Source organism: Sapajus apella, unplaced genomic scaffold (assembly GCF_009761245.1).
Source record: "Sapajus apella isolate SASKATOON/1434 unplaced genomic scaffold, GSC_monkey_1.0 scaffold55, whole genome shotgun sequence".
In the NCBI taxonomy this organism is placed as follows: domain Eukaryota; kingdom Metazoa; phylum Chordata; class Mammalia; order Primates; family Cebidae; genus Sapajus; species Sapajus apella.
Genome location: NW_022436995.1, coordinates 15,312,886 through 15,318,885, shown reverse-complemented (window position 1 = coordinate 15,318,885; position 6,000 = coordinate 15,312,886). Strand labels below are relative to the sequence as shown.

Below are 6,000 nucleotides of genomic sequence, written 5' to 3'. Positions count from 1 at the left end.
GATTGGCGTTGGGGGAAAAGGAGGGGAGGCGGGTGCTTTTCATCGAGATTGCTAAGGGGGGAGGCGGGTGTTTTCATCGAGACTGCTAGAGGGGGGCATGGACATCGAGGCAGGGGAGTCGTGGGTAGAGCCCCGATTCCAGCCAAGACGCCATAGGACATAAGTGAGCGTGGAGCGCAAAACGACCACCCCAGCGCAATCCTGGAAGGCCGAAGGGCAGTTCTTCCAACCTCTTAAATTTCCCGGGAGCCACGCCCCTCAATTGCCTGCTTTGGATTCCAAGGTGTCGCGCCGGAAGTGACCTCACAGCGGTGGCGTGGAGACGTGGGGGCGTTTCCGGCGGCAGCGGCGGCGGTGGCGGCGGCGGTGGCGGTGACCGCCGAACAGTGGGGGTGGGCGTGGAGAGAGCCCCTCTTTGGGTCCTCTGGTATTCTGTGGTCGGCTTGGTGTGGTGTGCGGAGGAGCTCGAGGCCCGTCGGCGCGGAGGTGGGAACCACGGGAGGCTACTGGTTTGTGGACGCTCGTGGGAGGGGGCTTCCGGGGTTGCCAGCCGGGGTTGCTTTAGACTTCGGAGTTCCAGGCCTTGTAGACCTTCATTGAGGCGGGCACGAGCTGGGGGGGCTTCATTGGGTGCGCAGGGGGCTAGGTACTACGGGTGGTCGCAGGAGTTTGGTTTGAGGTGGGAGGCCGAGGACTACAGGATTCTAAATAGTATGGGGATTGTGTGAGGAGTGAGGCATTAACTGCTTGGGCCCTTAGTCCAGGCTTCTTGGTGGCTGCTGCAGTTGATTGGCTCACTCACTCATTGCTTCGTGCCTCAGTTTCCCATTGCATAATGAGATGCGGTGGCAGAGAAGAACGCCAGTGCCACATCCATGACTGATAGTTTGAGGACAGAGGTGAACTGGAGGGTAGAAAAAGAGGGTGCCAGAGAAATTTATACTTACCAGGGCACATCTTCTGAATCCCAGAAGTTATCCCTGGATTCATTTCTGCCTTTGGTACAAGTCTGTGGTTCTTACCAGTGCTCTTTGTGTGATATTGATTGTATTTATCAATACTTGACTTGTTGAGTGGTTAAAGTGTTTTTGGTTTGTGGGAGGCATAGCCCTTGTTGGCTTGGTCAGTTGATTTTCAATTAATCTCCCAATAGCAGTTGCTTCGCTTAGCTTTGCAATTGGAAGATTAATTGAAAATTAACTGACCAAGCCAACAATCTTCTCCTGTGGTTACAGATGAGGAACTCACTACCCAGAATGGTTTTTCTTCTCTTCCCTAGCCACAGATCAAACTGATTTCAGTCTGCTGTCTTAAGTACAGGTCTTTACCCCACCAAAACAGAAATGACTGTTTAGTATTTCTATACTAAACTTCTGTCTCCAAGCAGTTTAGTATTTCAAATGGACACGCAGATGGTTCCTAATTTTTTTTTTTTTTTAATGAATGACAGATTAGGTGTACTGAGCACAAAATTCTGTTTGTTTCTCTGTTTGATGTAAAAATGGTTATAAAAACGTGACTTTTTGTTTACTACCGATTTCTTTAGAGCCTCCTTGGTGTAGGGCTGTGGGGCTAGAAAAGTGTCTCAAAAATGTTTGACCTGTGACCCACAGTTAGATACATTTTACATCATGACTCATTGTGCCCCTGCACACTCAGTGTGTACACACCCACATCCCAATTAAAAGTTTACTTACTCTTTCTACAGAAGATGCACTCTAAAAAAAAATTTTGGTTGCAACTCATTAAATTGAGTCCGACCCTTAATAGGTCATGAGATATAGTTTGAAAAATACTAACTCCCAGCACTTTGGGAGGCTGAGGCGGGTTGATCACCTGAGGTCAGGAGTTCGAGACCAGCTTGGCCAACATGGTGAAACCCCATCTCTACTAAAAATGCAGAAATTAGCTGGGTGTGGTGGTGGACGCCTGTAATCCCAGCTACTTGGGAGGCTGAGGCAGGAGAATCACTTGAACCCGGGAGGCTGAGGTTGCAGTGAGCCAAGATGGTGCCGTTGCACTCTATCCTGGGTGACAAAAGTGAAATTCCATCTTGGAAAAAAAGAAGAAAAGAAAAATATTACACTAGGGCCGAGTGCAGTGATGGGAGGATTGCTTAAGGCCTGCCTGGGCAACATAGCAAGACCCTGTCTCTAAGAAAAACAACATTGGAAAGTATTTAAAATCGTTGCCATTCGTGAGATTCTGTAATTAATACAAAATGGAAGATGTATCATTTTTCTTTTCTTATCCAGAGAAGGACTTTCTAGAGTTCTCCTAAATTCAGCAGAACAACAGGACAGGACATCCAAATTCTATCTCAAAGGAGTATAGTGACCATAATGATAGTGTGTCAGAATTTTAGCAAGGCATTTATTAAGTCTCAGGATAATCGAGTGGGCGAGATGGAGGAATTTGCCAAATTGTGGTAGGATTAGATGGAGTCATGAGTTTCAGCATCTATGTCTAGAGAGGTTTGATTTATGGACACTACTTACGGCTGGAATTCTGGTGATCTAAACTGGGGTTTCATCACTTTCTTTATACAGTTTATGTATTTGAAACCTTACCTAGAAGGTTTGCTTATTGGATTTGGTGCCTTTATGAAGTAAAGCAAGAGTCATTTGGTTGATGATTGCCAGAATGCTAAAACAGCTCACTGTGTTTGCTCAGTGCTGTTTAATGAAATGGGAGAAGCATATATAAATGTGAGAAACTGCACTTGGGTCCAAAAAAATCAACTATACCTATTGGGGGAGGGTGGAGATGTGACCTCACAGGAGTTCCTGTAATAAAAAGATTTGATATTTCAATCACCTGTCAGTGGTGTGGCCAAGAAAGCTGTGAGAAATACTGATGTGACCTGCGTTAGTGTGTTGTATTAGGAAAATGCAAAATCTAGAATGAGAAAGGTTGCATCACTGGTAGGCTTGTACCTGGAATATTAGGTTTACATCTAGGTGTGCTAAGAGTAAATTTATGGTCAGAAATCAAAAGTCCGAAGATATGGTGGTATTGCTTTGGCATGAATGATTATTTTTCTCATTGTCATTTCAGACTTTCAGGTATACGCTGGGTCATTGGTCTTAAAACATTTCTGTTTGAGAGTTTCTGGAAGACTGGGGGAGTCTATTAGATCTTATGTCCTTTTAAGTTGGCACCTGAAACTTTTCATCATAGATTTAAATAGTGTAAGTATTTAATTTTATTTATTTATTTATTGAGACAGAGTTTTGCTCTTGTTGCCCAGGCTGGAGTGCAGTGGCTCAATCTCGGCTCACTGCAACCTGCGTCTCCCAGGTTCAAACGATTCTCCTGCCGCAGCCTCCCTAGTGGTTGGGATTACAGGTGCCCACCACCACGCCTGGCTAACTTTTTTTGTATTGTTAGTAGAGACGGGTTTCACCATGTTGGTCAGGCTGGTCTCAAACTCCTGACCTCAAGTGATCCACCCACCTCAGCCTCCCAAAGTGCTGGGATTATAGGCGTGAGCCACTGCACCCGGCCAGTGTTTCATTTTAAATAGTTTAGGATGTAGTTTCTAACAAGTAAATATTGACTTCTTAAAAATAAATATAAAATTATCTAGGCCAGGCGCATTGGCTCACGCCTATAATCCCAGCACTTTGGGAGACTGAAGTGGGCCTATCATCTGAGGTGGGGAGTTCAAGACTAGCTTGGCCTGAACATGGAGAAACCCTGTCTCTACTAAAAAAAAAAATATATATATATATATATATACTAAAAAAAAAAAAAATTAGCCGGGTGTGGCAGCGCATTCCTGTAATCCCAGCTACTCGAAAGGTGAGGCAGGAGAATCGCCTGAACCCAGGAGGCAGAGATTGTAGTGAGCCAAGATTGTGCCATTGCACTCCAGCCTGGGCAACAAGAGTGAAACTCCATCTCAAAAAAAAAAAAAAAAAAAATGCAATATATGTATTTTTTTTTACAATACAAATTGATAGAATATAATTTGATGTTTGAAAAACATACAACTAACCTTTTGAAGCAAAGATTGTAAGATATATAACACAGTGTATTCCATTACTTGATTTTCAGATGTTAAGCACATCTTGCATTTGTGAAATGAACCCCACCTAGTCATGTCTATACTACTTTTTACATACAGATGGATTCAGTTTGCTAACATTTTGTTAAGAATTTTGTGACTATGTTCATGATGGATATTAGTCTGAGGTTTTCTTTTTTTGCGTCATCTTTGGCCTTAGTAGCAGAGTAATTACAACCTCATAAAATGAATTGGGAAATGTTCCTTCCTCCTGTTTTCTGAAAGAGTTTGTGTAGGATTTATATTATTTCTTATACGTTTCATAGAATTTACCAGTGAAGTCCTATGGGCCTGAGTTTTTCTCTCTCATGAAGACTTTACTAAATGTCTTAATATAGTTAGTTGAGTTAGTTTTTTTTTTTTTTTTTTAAATCATTCTGGGAGTTTGTCCATTATATATTTTTCCTTTTTTCTTTTTGAACTTGTATCCATTCCACTTTCCAACAGAATTTTATCCTAAAGCAAAAGTCAGTAAACTTTCTGTGAAAGGCCAGATGACAAGCTTTATGGCCCGCATGGTTTCTGTGATTACTGCTTAACTCTCATTGTAGTGAGAAAACAGCCCTAGACAATATGTGGTCAGGTGCAGTGGCTCATGCCTTTGGGAGGCTGAGCACTTTGGGAGGCTGAGGCAGGTGGATCGTCTGAGCTCAGGCATTCAAGACCAGCCTGAGATGGTGAAACCCCATCTCTACTAAAAGTACAATAATTAGCTGGGCGTGGTGGCGGGTGCCTGTAGTCCCAGCTACTCGGGAGGCTGAGGCAGGAGAATGGCTTGAACCCAGGAGACAGACGTTGCAGTGAGCCAAGATCACACCACTGCACTGCACCCCAGCCTGGGTGACAGGGTGAGACTGTCTCCAAAAAAGAAAGAAAACAGCCATAGACAGTATGCAAGCATTTGAGTGTAGTTGTGTTCCAATAAAACTTTATTGGTAGCAGACCAGATCTGGCTTAGGGCTATAGTTTTCCTCCTCATCCTAAAGTAATATATTTTATGCTTGAAAATTTAAAATTGATCATCTGGTTATCCACACAGATCACGTTTATGAGAGTAGTGTGGAAGTTGATTCCCTTGCTTGCATATCTGGACTTGATTTCCAAGATGTTGTAGAAGGAATTCGTATATTTTTGTAATTTTTTTTGGGTGAGAAGTGAGGTAGCCTTTCCTCACAGTATCATTTTCCAGGGCCATAACTTAAGTTCCCTATGTGATCAGTATTCTTTCTGCCAAAAGAAGACATTTGAACTAAAATTTTTATGTAGTAGACACTATATGGATTATCTTATTTAATCTTAAAATAATCCAGTATCTTAATTCTAAAATAATCCATATAGTGGTTCTATGAGATAGGGGTATAACTGGCATAATTCTCTACAGATGAGGCAGTTGAGACTCAGATTAGGTAATTTGCCCAGGTGGTAGTACTGGTTAGTAAGGAAGTACAGAAGTGAATGGGTACCGTACTGTGATGTCTGATTTCTTTTTTTTTGAGACAGAGCCTCTTGCTCTGGAGTACCCCAGGCTGGAGTACAGTAGTGCGATCTTGGCTCACTGTAACCTCCACCTCCCACCAGTTCTGACTAATGTTTTGTGTTTTATCTAGAGACAGGGTTTTGCCATGTTGCACAGGCTGGTTTTGAACTCCTTAGGCTCAAGCAGTCAGCCCTCTTTGACCTCCCAAAGTGCTAGGATTTCAGACACTAGCCACCAGAGGCATGAGCCACCACACCCAGCATGATTTCAGAATTTTATTCTCTTTCCACCTTGCTGCCTTTTATGGAAGATAGCGGTTTAGTACTAGGATTGTGCTGGATTTCTTTTTCTGGAGGTGGGGGGTGGAAACAGTCTTGCTCTGTTGCCCAGGCTGGTTTGAAACTCCTGGCCTCAAGTGACTTTCCTGCCTTAACCTCCCAGAGCACTGGGATAG

The 6,000-nt window shown here is 43.3% G+C and overlaps 1 protein-coding gene across 5 annotated transcripts in view; it reads left to right on the top strand.

The window, feature by feature from the left end:
• Positions 1 to 305: 305 nt before the first annotated feature.
• EDC3 (enhancer of mRNA decapping 3) overlaps positions 306 to 6,000 on the top strand; it is a 63,615-nt gene continuing 57,920 nt past the window's right edge. The window contains exons 1-2 of one of the 5 annotated variants that reach the window (XM_032244837.1): positions 363 to 486; positions 3,058 to 3,191. The gene's annotated coding sequence lies outside the window, so the exon portion shown is untranslated. Of the gene's footprint in view, positions 487 to 2,107; positions 3,192 to 6,000 lie in introns of those variants that run through there. The other 4 variants (XM_032244839.1, XM_032244840.1, XM_032244836.1 and 1 more) reach the window with 4 other exon arrangements.